The sequence below is a fragment of the Trachypithecus francoisi genome, unplaced genomic scaffold (assembly GCF_009764315.1).
Source record: "Trachypithecus francoisi isolate TF-2019V2 unplaced genomic scaffold, Tfra_2.0 Lachesis_group17, whole genome shotgun sequence".
NCBI classification, from domain to species: Eukaryota; Metazoa; Chordata; class Mammalia; order Primates; family Cercopithecidae; genus Trachypithecus; species Trachypithecus francoisi.
In genome coordinates, this window is record NW_022681462.1 from 80,355,713 (window position 1) to 80,379,833 (window position 24,121).

Here is a 24,121-nt window from a genome sequence, read left to right on the forward strand (position 1 = left end):
TTTTGACCCTTAAGAATCAAAAAGAAGTCTTGCCTTCTTTGCTCCCAAATGCCAAAATGGAATCTTTTAGTATTTCACCTTTATAAAGGGAATGTTTGAAAACAGCCCTCTTTGGCTGTGACATCAGTGAGTTGCTGAGGCCTCCAAGGGCCGGAGGAAGCATTCCCAGTCCCTCACAGTGCTGCTGCACTCCTACGGTGCAATCTGGCAATGGCCAGCGACCAAATCTTTAAAGCTGTTTTATGGTATTTAACATATGGTCATAAATTGCTCAGTGCTCTAAAGAGGGGCTAAATTTGCCGCCCCTATTGATGAGACATGTTCTTATTTATTTAAATTTAGTGGCAAGCTGGCATTTCTCCAGATGGAGAGGTTTAGGCATAAGTACAAAGGAAGAACTAACTAGAAATGAATTGTAACTTTTCTATACACTGAATGCAACCCCACAAACTCAGGCTTCTGGGCCCAAGTTTGTGCACCGCTATCAGACACAGCTTACCAAATAGAAAGACAATAATATGAAAAGACTCTAATTTCTAAGGGCCAAGAAGGGATGAAACATAAATTTTATTCAGACTGGATAAGAATTTTTTTTTAATCTCCTTCTCTTTCTCCTCAGGCTAGCTCTAGTCCCACCCACCTCTCTTACCTGTCTCTTTATTTCCCTCACAAATTACATGTATCTGGTCTTCATGTGAAATCCCACATCTGCAAAACTCTCTAGAACTTCTTAAATCTTCTGGCATTCACTTTCTTATTTTGCCATATTTTTCATTGTTTATTTTTTAATGGTTTTAATTTTCCATCACTAAAAACATGATCCTACTAAAACATTTTGTTCCCTTCCTTTTACGAGCTAGCCCTGTAGCCAAAAGCAGGAAAAAAAAAAAGATTTTTTTCATAAAAGAAAATCTTTTTTTTTTTGGTGAGATCATTAGTAATGATATTAATGTGGATGGTATCAAAAGAGAAGTGTGGGCTCAGTGCAGTGGTTCATGCCTGTAATCCCAGCACTTTGGGAAGTTGAGAAGGGATGATCACTTAAGCCCAGGAATTCGATACCAGCCAGGGCAACATAATAGAGACTCTGTCACTACAGAAAACCCAAAAAGGTCAGGCACGGTGGTTCATGCCTGTAATCCCAGCACTTTGGGAGGCCAAGGCAGGAGGATCACTTGAGCCCAAGAGTCCAAGACTACCCTGGGCAACACAGGTAGACCCTGTCTCTACAAAAAGTAAAAAAAATTGCCAGGCAAGGAGCTCAGGCTACTTGGGAGGCTGGGGTAGGAGGATCTGCTTGAGCCCAGGAGTTCAAGGCTGCAGTAAGCCATTATTGCACCACTGTACTCCAGCCTGGGCAACAGAGCAAGACTCTGTCTCAAAAAATAAAAATGAAAATTAGCCAGGCATACTGGCACACACCTGTAGTCCCAGCTACTCAGGAGGATCGCCTGAACTCAGGAGTTTGAGGCTGCAGTGAGCCAAGATTACACCACTGCACTCCAGCCTGAGCGACACAACAAGACCTTGTTTTAAAAAAAGAGAGAGAGAGAAGTGTGAAGGGTAGAGCCACTACTGGTTTTCTTTTTCATCTGCCAATATAGAACTGGTTAAAGAATCAAAAGTTAATTATCTTGCCTAACTCTGGAATGTGAAGAAAGATTTCAATAAATTGGAGGTTTGACAGCAGCCTGGGAACAGTATTAAAAGAATTATTCTATGAAGAATTACACTGTTTATATCAGACAGAAGTCTTGCTTTTTAATTTCAATACAAAATTATTTCCCCTGAAGCAGACCTAGTGAAATCAAGGGAGATCAGTGGTCGGATAATGCCACATAAAGCCTGCCATGCATGCCAAACTGGTCTGGAGTGCCTGTAACATTTGGAGCGCCCATAATACATCCCAAAAGGTCTTATGCCAACTTCTGTCTCAAATATCCTAGAAATAAGAACAGTTCAATGCCCTTAAGGGCCAGAATAATAAAGAAAAAGAGTAGTTCAAAACAAACATAAGTACACTGGGGCCTTCTGGATACTTCCATTAAGGACCTAATTTCCTAAACACCCTTCCTTATAAGGCCAGACCAGAATTTTTAAATCTCTGCTTTACCAACCCTGAAAAAGTATGTGCCCTGTCTTTTCTGATATGAAGACAGCATTACCAGTGCCATAAACTTGCAAAAAGGGAATCACTCTGAAATACAAAGATAATAGAAATGTAAGCATTTCTTGACACTATGTAGCCTCATCAATCCAGCAAACAATAATCCCATTAAATGTAAATGGTCTAAACATCCCAATTAACAGGAAAAGACTGCCAGATCTAAAAAAGCAAAATCCAATTATATGCTACTCGAAAACAATCTAAATACAAAGACACAAATAGGTTAAAAATAAAACAATGGAAAATTTAATTCCATGTAAAATTAATTTCAAAGCAAACAACATTTCCAAAGACAAAGAGTGTCAATTCAAGAGGACATAACATTCTTAAATGTTTACAAATTTAATAACAGAGCTTCAAAATAAATGAAGCAAAAACTGACAGAACAGTAAGAACATGTAGACAAATCCACAATTATAGTCTGTGATTTCCATATCCTTCTCCCAATAAGTGATAGAAGAATGATGCAGAAACTCAATAAAGATATGGTACACATTTAAACATAAACCCATAATTACAGTCAGAGATTTCAGTATCTCTCTTTTAAAAACTACAATAGGGCAAGGGATAAAAGACTACAAATAGAGTGCAGTGTATACCGTCTGGTGATGGGTGCACCAAAATCTCACAAATCACCACTAAAGAACTTACTCATGTAAACAAACATCACCTGTTTCCCAATAACCTACGGAAAAATAAAAAATTTAAAAAATTAAAAACTAAAATAACAAAAAGAAAATTAGTCACAATATATCACATTTGAACAACTCTATTAACCAACTTGACCTAATTGCTATTATAGAACATACACTCCACCAAAGAAAAATAGAACACACTCTTTCCAGTGTACATTGAACATATACTAAAATAATCTATATCCTGGGCCATAAAACAAATCTCAATACATTTAAAAGGATGTAAGTCATACAAAGTATGTTCTCTGACCACAATAAAATTAAATTCAAATTCAATAAAAGATCCAGAAAATTCTGTAAACCAAATAACATATTTCTAAAGAACTCATAGGTCAAAAAAAAAAATCTAAGGGAAATTCAAAACATGTGATGAGTGAAAATAAAAACACAACACAGCAAAATTTGTAGGATACAGCTAAAACACTACTTAGCTAGAAATTTATAGCATTAAGCACCAATATTAGAAAAAAAGAAAGATCTCAAATCAATGACCATGTTAATAAACTAGAAAAAGAAGAGCAAGTGAAAGTAAACGAAGAAAGAAATATTTAAAATCTGAATGAAAATCAATAAAATAGAAAACAGAAATACAACAGAGAAGATGTATGAAACCAAAAGCTGGTTCTTTCAGAACATGAATAAATGTTTACCACTTTTTTCTTTACCACTAGCCAGACTGGCAAAGAAAACAGTTGTGGGGGAGGAGGAAATGGCCAAGTCAAGAAACACAGAGGTGACATCACTACAAATTTTACACATATTTTTTAAAATAATAAAAAATACTATGAAAAACTTTAAGCCAGTCAATTCAGCAACTTAGATGAAATGGACAAATTCCTTTAAAGACACAAATCAGCAACACTCATTCAAGATGAAGCAGATAATCTGAATAGATCTAAATCTATTAAGCAAATTTAATTTATACTTTAAAACCTTCCCACAAAGAAAACTCCAGGCCCAGATGGTTTCACTGGCAAATTCTACCAAACATTTAAGGAAGAAATAATATGAATTCTTCACAAACCTTTGAAAAAAATGAAGAAAAGGGTTCACTTAGCAACTCATTCTACTCTGACGCCAGCTTTACCATGAGAAAAAAAAAAAAAACAGTAAAAAGCATTCAAATAAAACTACAAACCAGTATCATTCATGAATATAAATGAAAAACTCTAAAAAAATTTAGCAAATTAAATCCAACAATATAGAGAAAGGACACTACATCATAACAATCAGTTTATCCCAGGAATGTAAGGTAGACTGAATATTCAAAACTCAATGAATGAAAACCACCATATTAATAACATTAAAAAACAAAAACCACATGACCATCTCAATAGATGAAGACAAGTATTTGCCAAAAATCTAACATCCATTGTTGATTTTTTTTCTGTTGGAGTCATTTCTGCACGAATAACTTTATTAACTGCTAATGAAAATTAGAACTTTTATGGGTTCTTCTGACAAGATATTTTAAAATCTTAAAATGCCTTTTCTTCACTGAAGCCATCTTTATAGTTAGCTATTGCTCTCATGTTACCTGTCATCTTGACTTCAACCAGATATTTTTTGTTCCCAACCCTCAAATTTTAACAGTTGCTTCAAGTTAAGGAAAGGTCATTTTCCCACAGTTGATTTCTCTGAAAAACCTCCATCTCCTGCTGGAAGTCTAGAAGTAAATCTAGAACTTTGTGGCCAACTGGAAATTCATTATGAACACTTGCATTGGTTAATCTTATTTATCTCCACAAGCCAAAAAATGTACAGTCCTGAAAAAGGTGGCCTCTCTGTGCACACATACAATTTTTAAAAAGGCGAGGGCGGCCGGGCGCGGTGGCTCACGCCTGTAATCCCAGCACTTTGGGAGGCCGAGGCAGGCGGATCATGAGGTCAGGATATCAAGACCATCCTGGCTAACACGGTGAAACCCCGTCTCTACTAAAAATACAAAAAACTAGCCAGGCGTGTGGTGGGCGCCTGTAATCCCAGCTGCTTGGGAGGCTGAGGCGGGAGAATGGCGTGCACCCAGGAGGCGGAGCTTGCAGTGAGCTGAGATGGCGCCACTGCACTCCAGCCTGGGCGACAGAGCGAGACTCCGTCTCAAGAAAAAAAAAAAAAAAAAAAAAAGGCGAGGGCAACAGGAAGGGGACTGAGGCTTGATCACCAAAAAACAGCACAATGAAAACAAACAATACGGAATAATGAGCACTAGAATTCAAATTACCAGATGTTTTAAAGAGATGGGTGCCAGTTTTCAACTCCCTTTTCAACACTACACTACAAAATAACTATTTTTAAAAATAAAAAAGGGTTGAGGGAAAATTAAAAAATTAAAAGAATATCTAAACTGTTGAATGACCCTCTGTTTGTTCCTGATAAACTTAAATCACATCTTCTTCTTCCATCCCCAGTTCTTTCAGAGTACGATTATCAGAAATTATCTGACCTTCGAAGAGAAACTTCAGTGAATTCATTGGATGCCCTTTCTTCGACAATATCATTTTTTTTCTTGAGATGGAATCTCGCTCTGTCACCCAGGCTGGAGCGCAGTGGTGCGATCTCAGCCCAATGCAATCTCCGCCTCCCGGGATCAAGTGCTTCTCCTGCCTCAGCCTCCCGAGTAGCTGGGATCACATGCGCCCACCACCACACCCGGCTAATTTTTTGTATTTTTTAGTAGAGACTGGATTTCACCATGTTGGCCAGCCTGTTCTCAAACTCCTGATCTCAGGTGATCCACCTGTCTCGGCCTCCCAAAGTGCTGGGATTACAGGCATGAGCCACTGCGCCCGGGCAACAATATGATTCTTTGAGTCTCTTAAGATGTGCTGTCATTTTCACTGAAGTAAATCTCACCTCTATCCTGTCCAGTGACTTTGAGTTCAATGTACTCACCTTCCTTCTTATCCCCCAAGTCCTAAGTTGAAGGTTCTGGCTGCTGGTCAGACATGGTGACGACAGAGGTTTCCCCTGAGAGTCTTGGCACAGCAGCAGGCTGGGGTAGGCAGACCCTGGCTCCTGGTTTTACAAATCTGTCTCCCTTCCCCACAGGACAACACTGTGGCTGACCATTCCTGATTTTAAAAAACTAAACAAAACAAAAAATCCCCAACTAACTAGGTATAAAAGGGGACTTCCTCAGTCTGATAAAGGGCATCTTTGAAAAATATATAGCCAATATTATATTAATACTTAATGGTGAAAGACAATTATTTTCCCCTAAAATCTGGAACAAGGTAAGAATATCTACTCTTAACACTTTTTTTTTTTTTTTTTTTTTTTTGAGGTGGAGTCTAGCTCTGTCATCCAGGCTGGAGTGCAGTGGCACGATTTCAGCTCACTGCAACCTCCATTTCCTGGGCTCAAGCGGTTGTCCTGTCTCAGCCTCCCAAGTAGCTGGGATTACAAGCGTGCGCCATCATGCCTGGCCCACCTCGGCCTCCCAAAGTATGGGGATTACAGGCGTGAGCCACCCCGCCGAGCCTTTACACTTTTCTAGCCAACAAAATATTGGAGATTCTAGTCAGTGCACTAAGGCAGGGAAGAAAGAAAAGGCATTCAGATTAGACAGGAAGGACTAAAACTGTCATTCACAGATGGCATAATTTTCTGTGCAGGAAATCTTATGGAGTCTACAGACAAACTTCTGTAACTCATACCTGAGTTTACCAAGGATCTAACATCAATAGACAAAAAAAAAAAAAAAAAAATCAACTGTATCTCTATATACCAGCAATAAACAATCAGAAATCGAGAATTTAAAAAATACAATTTACAATGGCATCAAAATACATTAAATACTTAACAAACAAAAAGAAGTGCAAAACCTGTACATGGAATACTAATAACATAGAAAACCAAAAAATTGGCAAGATGATTCCAAATTTGATAGAGAAATGAAAAAAACTAACATTTCCAAACCATTTTGGAAAAAAAAGGAATAAAAATTAGAGAATATATACCACCTGATTTCCAAACTTACTATCAAACTATAGCAATCAAAACTGTGGTTTCAATATAAAGTTAGATACATAGACCTACAAGACCGACTAGAAAGTTCAGAAAAATGCCCACACATACGTGGGCAATTAATCTTAGATGAGAGTGCAAGGGCAATTTAAAAGAGAAAGGGCATTCTTTTCAACAAATGATACTAGAATATGTGGATGTCCATACTTTTTAAAAACCTATATCATATACAAAAATAAACTCAAAATGAATCACAAACCTAAACATAAAACCTAAAGCGATAAAACATTTAAAAGAAAACATAGTACAAAAATCTTTGTGGCATGGAATTAGGCAGTTTCGTTAAGACAATAAAAAGACAAGCCATAGTCGGGAGCAAATATTTGCATATTTGATTTTGTATCTGATAAAAAAACTGTAACCTCTGATAAAAAAACTGTAACCTAAATATATGAAGAATTCTCAAAACTCAATGATAAGAAAAGAATCCATTTTTTTTTTTTTTTTTTTTGAGACGGAGTCTCGCTCTGTCGCCTGGGCTGGAGTGCAGTGGCCGGATCTCAGCTCCCTGCAAGCTCCACCTCCTGGGTTTATGCCATTCTCTCGCCTCAGCCTCCCGAGTAGCTGGGACTACAGGCGCCCGCCATCTCGCCCTCTCGCCCGGCTAATTTTTTGTATTTTTTTAGTAGAGACGGGGTTTCACCGTGCTAGCCAGGATGGTCTCGATCTCCTGACCTCGTGATCCGCCCGTCTCGGCCTCCCAAAGTGCTGGGATTACAGGCTTGAGCCACCGCGCCCGGCCAAGAATCCATTTTTTAAAAAGGCAAAAGGTTTGAACATTTTGCTAAAGATGATTTATCACATATAAAGAAATGAAATGTACAATAGTAGCAGAAAAGGACGGCCAGAGGAGTTGAGTAGGGGACAAGGAAGCATATAATATTGTTAGGTTCTTACATGATAAATGAAGTATTACAGTATTTTTCATGGTAGACTGTGAAAAGTTAAAGATACGTATTCTGAACACTAGAACAGCCATGGGGAAAAAAAAAAAAAATCAAACGATGTATAGCTCAGAAGCCAAGAGTAGAGACAAAATAAAATCCTAAAATATTAATTAATCCAAGAGAAGGCAGTAAAAGAAACAAAAAACAGATGACATAACAAATACAAACTAAACAGCAAGATCCAGCCATAGTGGTAATCAGATTAAAGATTAAATTACCTAAACATGCCATTTAAAAGGTAGAGATTCTCAAGCATAAACAAAGAGCAGAAAACAATGAAACATACAGGAGAATAATAAAGAAAAATCTATGAAATAAAAAGCTGGTTATTTAAAAAAAACAATAAAATTACTAATCTTCTAGTTAGATTCATCAAGGAAAGCAGAGAAAAGACACCATGTACCAATGTCAGAAATGAAAGGGGTACAGGTCACACAGGTAGTAAAAGAATAACAAGGAAATAGATGAATAATGATATGCCAATAATTTCAACAACTTGGATGAAATGAACAAATTCCTTAAAATTAAAAGACAAGGTTGTAAAAACTCATTTAAGAATAATTTAAAAACCTGTTAGCCCTATATCTGTTAAAGAAATTGCATTTATAGTTAAAAACCTTCTCTCTCTCTCTCTCTCCTCTCTCTTCTCTCCTCTCTTTCTCTCTCACTACAGGTCCAGATGGCTTCATTGGTGAATTCTAACCTTTAAGGAAGAAATAAAATCAATCTTTCACAAATTCAGAAAACAGAGAAGGACTGAATACTTCCCAACTTATTTTATAAACCCAGCATTACTCTGGTGCCAAAACCAAGCAAAGAACTGCAGGTAAAGAAAAGAAATACAGCATCAAATAAAGATGCAAAGTTATTTAAAAAGACCTGAGTGAATCAACTCCAGTAATACATCAGAAGGATAATACATAATAATCAAGTGGAATTAATCTGCAGAATGCAGCACTGGTTCAACATTTGAAAATCAGTTTATCATATTAACAGAATAAAAGAACTAAACCAAGTACACAGAGAAAAAACATTTAACACATATTAATATTATTTTCATAATAAAAACTCTCAGCAAATTAAAATAGATGGGAACTTCCTCAGATTGATAAAAAGGCACCTAGAACTGACAATTAAACACTTGATGAAAGACTACCTTCTTAAGGCTGGGAATAGGCAAGAAGGTCTGACTTCACCACTTCTACCTGCCACTGGCTATTAGGTATTGTCTATTGCACTAGATAGTACAATAAAACAAGAATAAGAAATATAAATTATATAGATTGGAAAGGAAGATACAAAACTGTCTTTTTCACAAGCAAATGTGTTGAAGAAAATACCTAAGAAATCTACAAAAAAAACGGTTAGAATTAATAAGTAAATTTAGGGACACAGCAGCATACAAGGTTAAATATGCCAAAATCAATTACATTTCAATGAGTTCAGAAAAAGAAAGCTCAAAAAAAAAAAAAAAAAAAACCACACTACTACAAATCAGCATCAGAAAGTATGATATATTTAGAGGTAAATTTAACAAAATCAGATTAAGATATATTCATTGAAAACTACAAAATACTGCACACGGCAATTAAAAATGACCTAAATAAATGGAGATGTTAGCATTTTTATCTCTTGGAAGACTCAATGTTAAGATGTTAATTCTCCACAAACTGATCTACAGATTCCCAGCAGGATTTTTGTAAACAATTACAAGCTGATTCTAAAACTTCTACGGAAATACAAAGGACTTAGAATATCCAAAACAGCTTTGAAAAAGAAGTCACAGGACTTATACTACCTTATTTAAAGACTTCCTATAAAGCTACAGTAGTCAGGATCGTGTTGTATTCACTTAAGGATAGACATATTAAGGGAATACAACATAAAGTCCAGAAATAGACCCACACTTAAATTGTTAATTAACAAATATATGATCAAAAGTAGATCAAGGCCAGGCACGGTAGCTCATGCCTGTAATCCCAGCACCTTGGGAGGCCAAGTTGGAAAGATCACTTGAGGCCAGGAGTTCAAGACCAGCCTGGGCAACACAGTGAGATCCCATCTCTACAAAAATAAAATAAAAAATAAAAATTGGCCAGGTATGGTAGCATGCACCTGTAGTGCCAGCTATTTGGGAGGCTGGGGCAGGAGGGGTTGCTTGAGCCCAGGAGGTCAAGGTTGCAGTGAGCTATGATTACTATGATTGTACCACACACTACACTACAGGCTTTCTGTTACTGGGTAATAAAGTGAGACCCTGTCTTAAAAAAAAAAAAAAAGGTAGCTCAAAATGGATCAACAATACCAATGTTGGCAAGAATACAGAAAAACTAATGGATCAACAATACTAAATGTTGGCAAGAATGTAAAAGAACTAGAACCCCATATATTGTTATCAGGAATGTAAAATAGCACAACTACTTTGGAAAACAGTTTCACACTTAAAAGTTAAGCATACACTCAGTTTACAACACAGTAATACTACTCCTAGGGACTTACCCAATAAAAATTAAAACGTATCTCCAGAAAAAGACATGTACAAAAATGTAATGGTAAGTTTATTCATAATAGCCAAAAAAAAGAAAAAAAATCCAAATGTCCTTCAGTGGATAAATAAATAAAAAACTGTGGTACAGCCATACGATGTAATGCTATACAGCAATGAAGGAACAAAGTACTGATGTAACATGGATGAATCTCAAAAACATAATGCTGAATGAGAGGTCATATGCCAAAAACTATATAATATATTATTTCATTTATATAAAATTCTAAACAGGCAAAACTGTTTCAGTTTTAGAGAAATGATAAGGCTCAGGGTTAAGAGGATGGTGGTGGAGGGAACCGACTTGTGTGGGGAAGGAAATGTTCTACACTTTTAGGGAATGGAAATGTTCTTTATCTTGACTGTGGTGTGGTTATGTGTTTACAATTGCCAAAACACACAGAACTGTACACTTAAAGTGGGTACATTTTATTATATCTAAAATATACTACCTCAATAAAGTTGATATTAAAGAGTGGGATATAAATTTTGACCTCAGAGTTATTGTGTTGAAAAATAAAATAATGTATATAAATAAGCCTAACCATAAAATAAATGCCCAATAATTTAGTAATCATATCAGTCATTTTTAATAAACTATAATCAGTACCAAATACAGATTATATATAATACACAGTCAGCTATAATTAAACTGACTTTATAAATTTAAATTAATAATATTAGTTGCTATTCCTAATATATTTCTTCTATCCCATGAATTCCAAGAAAATAAAATATTCTAAAACTCCAAGACAAAGGAATCCTGAATATCTAAGGAGAGAGAATGTCTACTCCAGAAAATTAGCACTCTTTACTTGCCTTTCAATGAGCATTTTGTAGAACATTCACTAAATCAAAGGTGACCTGCCTTCATAATTAGCCTCTAAAAATACCTTAAATGCTAGATAATAACAATCTTTAAGTAAATGAATCTTTTAAAAAGACAAAAATAAAAGTAAAATTATGCCTCTCAGCATGATGCAAAATACTAAGTCCCTAGACAGTGTCCAACTTTTTACTTAGCTCAACTGTTGCAAGTCATAGTAAAAATGACTTTAGTAGGTTAACTCCTACTCTCCCTGCAAGCATTCTTGCAGACTAGAAGAGAACTGGTTTAGGGAGCCTCCTAAATAGAGAGCATTTCCAATAGAGTGGCAGGTTTGTGAGCGCAAATGAAAAACCAAATACATCACAAAACAGGCTATTTTATTATTTCCTTGGCTTGTCCTGCTAAAGCCAAAACAGTGTGGCAAAAGCAGAAAGGAAGGAAAGGAAGGCAGGGTATTTGGGAAGTATAATGGGCAAATCAGTCTTGCAGAGCAGCTTCTCACTTGGCTTGTTGTTAGCTGAGCTCCAACTGGGAGGCTGGAACATCAGACTGTGACTGGCCTTGAATGCCAGGCTGAGAGATTCAGTCCACTAAAATACTGAAGGGGAAGTGGAAGCAGAAAGATTACTTGGTTAACATTTTCCAAACAGATTATTTTAAATAGTACTAGAAATCTTAAATAAAATAACATTGTCATCCCAACAAAAATGCCAACAGCTATAGTCACAACAGCCAGCTTTTGGACCTAGTGGCCAAGGTTCAAAATGTATGGTATGGGCAAGGTGCAGTGGCTCACGTCTGCAATCCCAACACCTTGGGAGGCCACAGTGGAAGGACAGCTTGAGCCCAGGAGTTCAAGATCACCTGGGCAATGAAGTGAAACCGAAACCCAGTCTCTACAAAAAAATGGTGATGCACACCTATAGTCCCAGCTACTTGGGAGGCTGCAGGTGGAGGATCACTTGAGCCAGTGAGGTCAAAGCTGCAGTGAGCTATGATCATGCCACTGCACTCCAGCCTGGGCCACAAAGCAAGACCCTGTCTCAATAAATAAATAAATAAATACATACATAAATACATAAATGTTTTAAGAAAGAATAAGTAAAAGCATTATCAGGTGCCCTGCCAACAATATTTCACTTAGATGGGGTTGGTAGGCAGGCTAAGAAATAATTAAAGGACCACCTATTACATTAAGAAACCTAGGCTGGGTGCAATGGCTCATGCCTGTAATCCCAGCACTTCAGGAGGCTGAGGCAGGTAGACTGCTTGAGCCCAGAAGTTCAGACCAGCCTGGGTAACGTGGCATACACCCGTCCCCACAAAAAAAAAAAAAAAAAAAAAATGCAAAAATTAGCTGGTGTGGTGGTGTGCACCTGTAGTACCAGATATTTGGGAGGCTGAAGTGGAAGGATTGCTTGAGCCAGGGAGGCAGAGGTTGCTGTGAGCCACGATTGTGCCACTGTGCTCCAGCCTGGGTGACATGGCAAACCCCTGTCTCAAAAAAATAAAAAATAAAAAGCACGGTATGATAACAAAGCAAAGAAAGTGCAAAATTCTTATAGATGAGATAAATCAATAAAGTCTCAATATCTATTTCAGCTGATGCAACAACAAACTTGGCAACACCACTGGGTCCTTCAGGTGCCATCAGTTTGGTTATCAGTTCTATCTGACAGCCATCCATGCCAAGTCCCACAATGTCTCTGCATTGTGTTACATAAGTAATGAGCAGGAGAAAAGGGGCATTCTCAGTTTACTAAGCTAATTAGCTAAAACAAATTAATATGTAACAGATCTGAGACAGGGAAGCATTGTGTTAAAACATACACAAGCACACACACACACAAAAGCAGCAGCCAAACCACTCAAGGAGACATAGATCAAAAATGAAGTTGAATCTCACAAAGATTCATAAAAGCAGAAGTTCTACAACACTATGTGCAATGTATCTGTAAAAATCTATGTATCTGTTTGGCCACTATTTAATTAAATGGTACATTCCATTTAAATAACAGTTCTGAAACTGTTCTCATTTTGTTTTAATCATTCTCAAAAAATATATATTTAAATTTAGTGATATAGTATGGAATCCTTAAAAATGAACAGTAATTTCACACTGCTCCTCTGAGGACATGGAAGATAATGTATTATCCATATCATAATTGATTTTTTTCTGACATTTTCCTCTGAAAGGAAAAGTGTATCAACTTCAAAACCTTTGGGTATTTCTTGACAGGACTTCTTCACTCTGTCACAAATGGCTTTGAAATAACCATCATTCCTCTCAGATGATAAACAACTGTACTGCTCTTTTTTTTTTTGAGACGGAGCCTTGCACTGTCACCTGGGCTGGTTTGTGCAGTGCTGCGACCTCGGCCAGCTGCAACTGCAACCTCCACCACCCGGGTTCAAGCGATTCTCCTGACTCAGTCTCCTGAGGAGTCACGATTACAAGCACCCGCCACCACACCCAGCTAATCTTTTGTATTTTTAGTAGAGACAGGGTTTCACTATGTTGGCCAGGCAACTCCTGACCTCGTGATCTGCCCACCTCGGCCTCCCAAAGTGCTGGGATAACAGGCATGAGCCACCGCGCCTGGCTGCTCTATTGTTAAAGACAAAAAAAAAAAAAAAAGTCTACATTTTCATTTGGAAATTCTTTAGAAATAATTCCTGAAACAGGGCAATAAATATCTTTCTGAGTATCTGCCAGCCTATGCTTATCTTATCTTGTGTTAAAACTGGCCTCTAGTAATCAGGTTGATAATACATGACCCAGAAATCCTGGCCACATAACTTGACCACGAGTGGTCAATTGGCCCAAGCTGCCAATCAGATCCTCTCTCCCAGGAATTTAAACTCAATGACAACCTCTCTGGTGGCCTTGAATTGAGTCCTCATGTAGGGACTCAGGAATCATTTCTACCCAATGTGGAGAGAAACAGAAGTCAGGGGTTGGTCAGGGTGCAGGGGCGGTTAGAATACAGTGATAACAGAATATGTTGCAGGAGAAAAACACAAACATGGATACAGATGCTGACTGGCTACTATGTCTGCCAGCCTTCCAGTTCCCGGTTCTAGTGCCTGAGAACCTGGCTGTCCTTTCTGCCCTTGGGCATCATAGGCTTTACTTGATTCCTTACAAAGACAAATAAATTCTTCAATTTATGTTAGTTCCAATGGGTTTCTTATAACGAAAGCCCCTGATTAAAATAAATTGTTTAAACCACAGATAATTTCAAATTTAAAACCAATGTTAGCAAACTACCAATGTTGGCAAACTGCTTGATTCACTAGCCACAGACTTGCTCAATATAACTTACAATATTTCAATAATCTCTCTTCAAAGTTGCATAAACAGCGTTATTCAAAGAACTGGCAGAATTAAGTTCTGTCACTTCCTATCAGACCTCATCGTTGTCAGATCCAAGGAATGAATATGGCTCATTCTTTCCACAAACATTTATTAAACCTCTCGAAATGCCAGATACTCAACTAGAGATTGGAAATAAAATATGAGCAAGCAGCCTCACTCTTTGCCCTGTTTAAATAGGGTACACAAAAACACAAATGCAATAATTTATTCTCGAGTTAAATGCTACAGAGCATGACTAGGATGGCTATTTTTACAAATAGGTGTTTATATGACACTCATGGCTCTTTTATGTGAATAGCTGCTATAATTGGAAAATTTTCAACCACTTCAGTTGCACCATCCTAGACCTTAACATGTATTTCATTCAAATCAATGTTGATCACTGAAGATTCACATTTCCAATATCGTTTAAGTAAGTACGAGTTGTGTCTTCTGCCATGGTGAGATTCAAGGACTTCTCTTTACTTAAGATATCCTTTGATATTTTTCAATAGAATATTATACAAACTGGCAACTCTTTTACTGGCCAACAGTTGTCTCTTCACAGTAAAAGACCTGAGGAAACAGTAACATCATTCCTAATGTACTATAATCTTCTGATCTTTCTTATTTCAATCATTTAACTTTGAATGGGGATAATTCTGCAAGAATCAATTAGTGAGAAATATGCCTTCTCTCGTCTCTCATTCTCATTCTCATTAACTGCACAGTTTCCTTTATTTACAATGAAACAGATTTACAGAAGTACTATTTTCTAATACATAAAATATTTTGAAACATAAGTTTTAGTTACATGCTATTTTCATTAATCTGATGGCAGAGGGCAGAGTAAAACATATAAAGATAAAACTGATTCGCACTCCAAATCTGCAAAGTACTGTACATTCTTCCTGTTTTCTGAATTGTTAAGAGCAATGTTCCAATTACAAATTGCTTGTATAATAAATAACTTCTAAAGATCAAAGTTCTGTTGGCAAAAGGCTGATACAAGTAACAGAATGCCACATTCTTTATAACACATACTTCAACGAAAATCTGAACACTAAAGATTCATTAATTTACGCATTCATTCTATTTCATCAACAAATATTTAATTGAATATCTTTATTGTGCTAGGGACTGAAGATTTAATTTAATAAACACAACAGTCTCCATCTCTAACTTTATTGAGCTTAAAGTTATGAAATAAAATTACGGTAAATTCTAGTAAATTACTGAATACTTTGATTCAGCATTGGTTAGAACTATAGTTTAAACCAGTCAAGCGTAGTGGCTCACACCTGGAATCCCAGCATTTTGGGAGGCCGAGGTGGGCAGATCTCAAGAAATCGAGACCATCCTGGCCAACATGGTGAAACCCTGTCTCTACTAAAAATACAAAAATTAGCTGGGCATGGTGGCGAGCACCTGTAGTCCCAGCTACTTGGGAGGCTGAGGCAGGAGAATCACTTGAACCCAGGAGGCAGAGGTTGTAGTGAGCCGAGATCGCCGCATTGCACTCTGCGAGACTTGGGTCTCAGGACGGACGGAAGGAAGGAAGGAAGGAAGGAAGGAAGGAAGGAAGGAAAGAAGGAAAGAAAGTAAGTTTAAACCACACACCACAAGTTTTTAATGAGATTTAATGAGAAACTTTAGATTTAAAAAATTGTTTATATAAAAATTTTATGACTGCAAAGCACTGAGTTAGCCATTACCCTTTGCTCGGAAAGAAAAAGGAGAAGATTAGAGAATATTTATCTATTATTTACCATAGAATATAATTTAAATCTATACTTACTCATTTTCCTCTTATAATATAATTAGGTTTCCTTAGAGGTCTGTTTCGGCTCACATCTGTAATCCCAGCACTTTGGGAGGCTGAGGCGGGTGGATCACAAGGTCAGGAGTTTGAGACCAGCCTGGCCAATATGCTGAAACCCCGTTTCCACTGAAAATACAAAAATTAGCTGGGTGTGGTGGCACGTGCCTGTAGTCCCAGCTACTTGGGAGGCTGAGGCAGAAGAATCGCTTGAACCCGGGAGGCGGAGGTTGCAGTGAGCTGACACCGTGCCACTGCACTCCAGCCTGGGGGACAGGGCAAGACTCTGTCTCAAAAATGAAAAACAAAACGGGGCGGGCAAAGAGTTTTTCTGTTTGCTGTGATAGTTATCTTCCAAGAGTTTGTAAAACTATATAACCTTTCAATTGTGCTTGTGATAGAAAACTGCATTTGTTAAAATGTGTGTTGCTGAGAATTGTATTTATTCATCTAAAGATGAATATTATGTTGGTCGTAGGAGGCTGAATTCTATCACAAATATTGTGGTAATTAAACACTATGACCTTACTGATCTTGTATACAATAGATTTAAGGTTACTAAAATTAATGGAAAGCCCAGAAATAAATACACGCTTCTATAGCCAACTGATTTTTGACAAAGGTGCCAAGAAGGCACATTGGAGAAAGGACAGTCTCTTCAATAAATGGTGTTGGGAAAACTGCATATCCACATGAAAAGAAGTAACACTAGCCCTCACCTTTCATCATATACAAAAATCAACTCAAAAAGGATTAAAGAGTTAAATGTAAGATCAGAAACGGTGAAACTACTAGAAGAAAACATAGGAGAAATGCCTCGTCACATTGGTTTCAGTAAGAATTTTTTGGATGAGCTCTCAAAAACACAGAAAACAAAAGCAAAAATATATAGATTACATCAAACTAAAAAGCTTCTGCATATCAAAGGAAACAATCAACAGACTGAAGAGACAATCTATGGAATGAGAGAAAATATTTGCAAATTATACATCTAACATGAGGTTAATAAGCAGAATATATAAAGAATTCAAGCCACTCAATAGAAAAAGAAAATAATTCAATTAAAAATGGGTAAAAGACCTAAATAGACATTTTTCAAAAGGCGTACAAATGGCCAACCAGTATATGAAAAAATGTTCAACATTGCTAATTATCAGGGAACTGCAAATCAAAACCACAATGAGATATCATCTCACTCCAGTTATACAATGGCTACAGTCAGCTCTCTATCCATGGGTTCCACATCCATGCATTCAACAAACCAGTTGATCAAAAATATTCAAAAAACAGGCTGGGTGCAGTGGCTCATGCCTGCAATCTCAGCACTTTGGGAGGCCAAAGAAGGCAGATCACTTGAGGTCAGGAGTTTGAGACCAGCCTGGCCAACATAGTGAAACCCTGTCTCTAAAAATAAAAATTTAAAAAACAAACTGCATCTGAACTGAACACTTACAGACTTTTGTCATTATTCCCTGAACAATACCATATCACAGCTATCTACATAGAATTTACATTGTATTAGGCATTATAAGGAATCTAAAGATGATTTAAAGTACAAACATAAGGCAAAGATATTCTGGGTTTGGTTCCAGACCAACGCGATAAAGCAAGTATCACAATAAAGCAAAGTCATATAAACTTTTTGGTTTCCCAGTGCATATAAGAGTTATGTTTACTATACTGTAGTCTATTAAGTGCATAATAGCATTATGTCTAAAATAAAATGATAATACCTGATTTTAAAATACTGTATTGTGGCCAGGCATGGTGGCTCACTCCTGTAATCCCAGCACTTTCAGAGGCCAAGGTCGGTGGATCACCTGAGGTTGGGAGTTCAAGACCAGCCTGGCTAATATGGTAAAGCCACGTCTCTACTAAAAATATAAAAATTAACAGGATCATGGTAGCGAGCACCTGTAATCCCAGCTACTCAGGAGGCTGAAGCAGGAGAATCGCCTGAACCTGGGAGGCAGAGGTTGCAGTGAGCTGAGATCACACCACTGCATTCCAACCTGGGAGACAAAGCGAGACCCTGTCTCAAAACAAAAATACAAAAAAAAATAAATAAATAAAAATAAGAATACTGAATTGCTTAAAAATGCTAACAATGATCTCAGCCTTCAGCAAGTCACAGTCTCTTTGCTACTGCAGGGTCCTCCCTCGATGCTGATGGTTCCTGACTGATTAGCATGGTACTTGCTGAAGGGCGGCATGGCTATGGCAACTTCTTAAAATAAGACAACAATGAAGTTGGCCACATTAATTGCCTTTTCCCTTAGGAAAAATTTCTCTACAGCAAAAGACACTGTCTGATAGAATTGTACTCATAGTAGAACTTCTTTCAAAATTGGAGTCAATCCTCTCAAACCCTGGCGAAGCTTTATCAACTAAGTTTATGAAATATTCTAAAGCCTTTGTTGTCATTTTAACAATGTTCACAGCATCTTAACCAGAAGTAGATTCCATCTCAAGAAACCACTTTCTTTGCTCATCTGTAAGAAGCAACCTTCTTCATCTGTACAAGTTTTATCATGGTATTGTAGCAGTTCAGTCACATTCTCAGGATCCACTTCTAACTCTAGTTCTCTTACTATTTCCAACACATCTCAAGTGATGAGGTGTACTGTCAAAGAGCAATAATATTTTAAAAGGAATCATTTTCTCTGAGCAGTAGTTCTCAACAGTGGCTTTCAGTAAACCATGTGTAAACAGATGATTGTTATTCCACTGTAGAACACAGGCACAGTTAGATTTAGCATAATTCTTATGGGCCTTAGGATTTTCAAAATGATAAATGATCCTTGGCTTCAAATTAGTCACTAGCTGCCTTTGTCCCTAATCAGAAAGTCAGCCCATCCTTTGACGCCAGGCATTGCCTTCTAACTATGACAGTTCTAGATGGCATCTTCTTCCAATATAAGGCTGTTCCATCTACACTGAAAATCTGTTGCTAGGTGTAGCCCTTCATCAATGATATCTTAGCTACATGTGGATTACTTACTGCATCTTCTACATGAGCACTTGCTGCTTTGCCTTGCATTTCTGTGTGATAGAAGTAGCCTCTTTTCTTAAATCTCATGAACCAACCTCTGCTAGCTTCAAATTTTCTTCTGCAGCTTCTTCACTTCTCTCAGTCTTCTTAGAATTGATGAGAATTAGGACTTGTTCTTGATTAGGCTTTGGCTTAAGGGAATTTTGTGGCTGGTTTGATCTTTCATTCAAACACTAAAACTTTCTCCATATCAGCAATAATTTTTTCACTTTCTTATAATTCATGTGTTCACTAGAGTAGCACTTCTAATTTCCTTCAAGAAATTTTTCTTTGCATTCACAACGTGGTTAACTGTTTGGCCAAGGGGCCTAGTTTTCAGTCTGTCTCAGCTTTCAACATGCCTTCCTCACTAAATTTCGTCATTTCCAGCTTTTGATTTAAACTGAGAGGTGTGGGACTCTTCACTGGAACACTCAGAGGACATTGCAAGGTTACTAACTGGCCTAATTTCAATACTGCTGTGTCTCAGGGAATAAGAAGGCCCAAGGAGAGAGAGAAAGGAAAAAGGTCAATCACTACAGCAATCAGAACATACACATTTATTGATTAAACTCACTATCTTATATGGGTATGTATGGTTTATGGCATCTCAACACAAAAATAGTAACATTCAAGATTACTAGTCACAGATCACCATAACAGAATAATAATGAAAAAGTATGTGGAAATACCTCATGATTTAAAAAGCAAAAATTTTTAAGTTTAAAAAAATAATAATTAAAGAAGTTTGAAATGGTACAAAAATCACCAAAACGTGACACAAAGGCATGAAATAAGCCTATGCTTTGGGGAAATGGCTCTGATAAACTTGCTCAACACAAGATTGCCACAAATGATCAATCAATTTATAAAAAAAAAACACACATAATATCCTCGTTGAAGCACAATAAAATGAGGTATTCCTGTACACAGAAAGATGGGCATAGGATATATGTGAATACTATGCCCTTTTATATCAGGGACTTGCACAGGAGGTCTTGGAACCAATCCCTCACGGTTACTGAGGGATGACTGTATTATTAAAAGGAAAAGATCTGGGCATGGTGACGTGTGCCTGTAGTCTCTGCTACTTAGCAGGCTGATGCAGGAAGAACACTTGAGCTCAGGAGTTCGAGTCTAGCCTGGGCAACATAGCAAGACTCTGTCTCAAAAAAAAAAAAAAAAAAAAACGGCCAGGTACAGTGGCCCACGCCTGTAATCCCAGCACTTTGGGAGGCTGAAGCGGGCAGATGACGAGGTCAAGAGATCGAGACCATCCTGGTCAACATGGTGAAACCCTGTCCCTAATAAAAATACAAAAATTATCCAGGCGTAGTGGTGGGCATCTGTAGTCCCAGCTACTCCAGAGGCTGAGGCAGAAGAATTGCTTGAACCCAGGAGGTGGAGGTTGCAGTGAGCCGAGATCGCATGTGTGTGTATATATGTGTATGTTATATATATATACATATATATGTTTTTTTAAAAAAAAAAAAACTCATCTTTCTAATTCTACAAACTTTTATAAATATAGTTTCCATGGTCAATTACCTTTGCCTTTTATTTGGCTGTGAGCTGCTTAACACTAGAATCTTGACTTGTTTTAGCATAAGAATCGCCATTATACAATGCTCACTTATTATTTATTTATTATAGAACATACTGTGGGCTAACCTAAGTCCCCAATGTATAATGACAATATCCAATAACAGTTTGCTAGAACATAATTATGTTATATGATGAGTGACAGACCTAATACACTAATCACAAATGTTATTAAAGGTTTCCCATGAAGAGCTTATAGTAATGAAAGGATATACGGTATCAGCAAATGCTTCCTAACATAAACCCATACTACTAGAAAGATGCCTGTGAAGTCACATTATTTTTGTCTCAAGACCGTGGACTGACCACATACACTTATTTCTTCTCTAAGACCCACCCTCCAATCCCATTAAATGATAGTTAATACAGAAAGATAAAATCCCAAACAACAGGAAGATGAAGAGGAAGGGAAGAGAGTAATCAGTAGATGAGAAAGTTTAGCAAATTGCTAGAGATAGAATGCAGATGGAAGTGTAGTACTTGACAAGATATGGCAGAGGAAAGCTTTGGCCTGTAATAATGTGAGGAAGAGGAGGAAGGAAGTCATTTGTCTTAGTAAACCCATAAAAGTTGGTAGTTATCCCATGTTAAGGGGAGGCAAGAATGAGACACACGACTAAGAACAGGGAGAGTAAGCAAAAGCTCCTCACAGAATAGTCTATCTACCCACCCCCCAAAAATGTCAGGGTGACCAGGTATGTATCCCCAGGTATTCACTGAAGAAACAGAACAAACTATGTGAGGAGAGCTAGAACAGTTGACTCACATCTGGCCCATCATTCATCCACACATTCCATAAGCCTTGCTCACCTACTCAGAAGTCCCATTCAGTATTTTATTGTCTATCTTAAACATAAATGAATATCTTTTATTTGAAGAAAACCTATAGAATAAAAGAGGGAAAATATGATAAACAAAAATATAATCCCTAGGAAAAATTAAAATAATTCAGATAACAGCAGAAAACTTTTTTTAAAAACATCTCTAAATTTTATTTTTTGAAGGATTTTAAAGGACCTATATTCACAAAATAAGAAGATGCTGAGAATGAGAAACAGTGCAAGAAAGAGTTCTTAGAAATTAAGATACGTAATTGTGACTCTAGTAACAAAAAATTATCAGATGGGCTAAAGGAAAGGCAGAAGGGTAGAGGGAGGAACAGAATCGGAGCAAGTTATTTGAGAATGAGTTCCAGCAAGATAAGCAGATAACCTGTTTATCAAGATAATCATTCTACAAAACATTGAATCTATGATACATAGATTCTACAAAACAAGGTCAAATTCAAAATAATAATAAAGGCAAATCTCACAGTGATAATTATGCAGGAACAGGCCTCCAGAGCAATCATTCAAGCAATTTATAGACAAGGCACCGAAGACAATTACAGATTTAGAATGGACAGTAAGTTATCAGTCTTGAAAATGCAAAAGGAAAATAACTGCAGACAAAAGCTGGGAGTTGAAGGAAGAGGAATTGAAGGAAGGGCAGGGGCTAATATATTCATCTTATAAAATGCAGAGGCAAAAGACACAGTATCTATGATTAATGTAAAACTAGAGAGTATACTACCCTAAATGTTCACCATTCTTGCATAGAGATTGTCCTTAAGTAATAACAAAGCTAACTGTGTACCACATACTTACTAAGAATTCTTAGGGGCTATTCATTAACTCTGTAATACAACGTGTAAAGTGATCCATTAAAAAAAGTAAGTAAAAATTTTTAAGCTACAGGGTAACCAACACAGGAACCAATAATGGTGATATAATTACATTAAGAAGGAAAAGCAAAAATAGTTAAGGGGTATAGGGAAAATAGGCTGATGCTTCATGTATCAGCACAGGAAGTCAAAAGATAACTGTCTAAAACTGATAAGGCAAGAAACAGAGGCAAAAGTATATTGTTTAAAGATATGGAGATCATCCTCAGAGAGCTAAACTGAAAATTTTTAGAATCTGCAAGTGATTCTCTCAGGAAACTGGACTGGGAGAGAAGACTACTGGTTTCATGTATCAAAAAATTCCAATACTTTTACATTTTTAACCACATGAATTATTTACTTTGATCATTTCTTTTAAATTTAGTTAATAATTTTTTCAAAAAAAAAAGTAGCAATCAAATCTGTCCTACTACTTCAGACAGGTAAAATTATTTTATATTTTAATGGTTTCCAGAAAATGGTCTAGTAATGCAAGGCTGACAAGTCACCATGTCCAACATTTCTCATTTAATGTGGCATTTGATAAATTAGTATCAAGTGATCCTACAGAATACAGTACTGAGAATACAAAATACTATACAGAGTTGTGGCCCCTCCTGGCACGTAATGGTAAAACACATTGGTCCACAGGCCAAAAAGCAGTTTATCCATCTATCCCGTGTTTAATATCCATGTTCTCTACTTTTCTTTTTAAGAATAGGAGAACTTTAATAGGCTGTTCACCACAAGTGCAGGTTCAAGAGAGAAAATTCCTGGTGAGATTACCAACACTAACCAACCAAAGCCACTGTGATTTCCACACTAGGCTAGAGGTTCAGTATTGTAATAGTGACAGGGAAAAGCTGATACAGCCTAGATGGCTGCTGAAGCTGGTGGGCTAAGTCCAATGACAGATCTTCCATACTATCCATCCAAGATAAAAAAAACTTGTGGTCCAGGAACTCAAGCCAGCCCACAGACACGTTAGGTTTAGCCTGCATAATATTGGCCCACACCATGTTTTTAATTTTGAAAAAGTAGCCACATCTAAAACTGACAGAATTCACGTAAAACTTCAGACATCCACCTTCTCTCAATAAATCAGTAGAGGCACTCCCCTTAAGTGACAGCGTGTCCCAATTTGCCACACCTAGCCTGTTTCCCTTCCTATGTTACCAATCTAGCCCTTGTAGACCATTTGTATCTCTGATCCTTGCTATAAAGGAGATAACAGGTTGATATGGCTAAGCCACGCCAAGAGTTTTTGAGGCAGGACTCTTACACTTCGGTAACAACAGGAGATAGATCAGTGACAAGTCGTGGCACGGCGGTTCCAGAGGGGGGTTAGCGGCAGTGATGGACAGCAGCCACTCCTACCTAAAAACTGGTTCTAAATGGCC

At 37.2% G+C, this 24,121-nt stretch overlaps 1 protein-coding gene across 6 annotated transcripts in view; it reads right to left on the bottom strand.

The window, feature by feature from the left end:
* BABAM2 (BRISC and BRCA1 A complex member 2) overlaps window positions 1-24,121 on the bottom strand; it is a 460,841-nt gene that overhangs the window by 396,452 nt on the left and 40,268 nt on the right. The gene's annotated exons all lie outside the window — the stretch shown is intronic.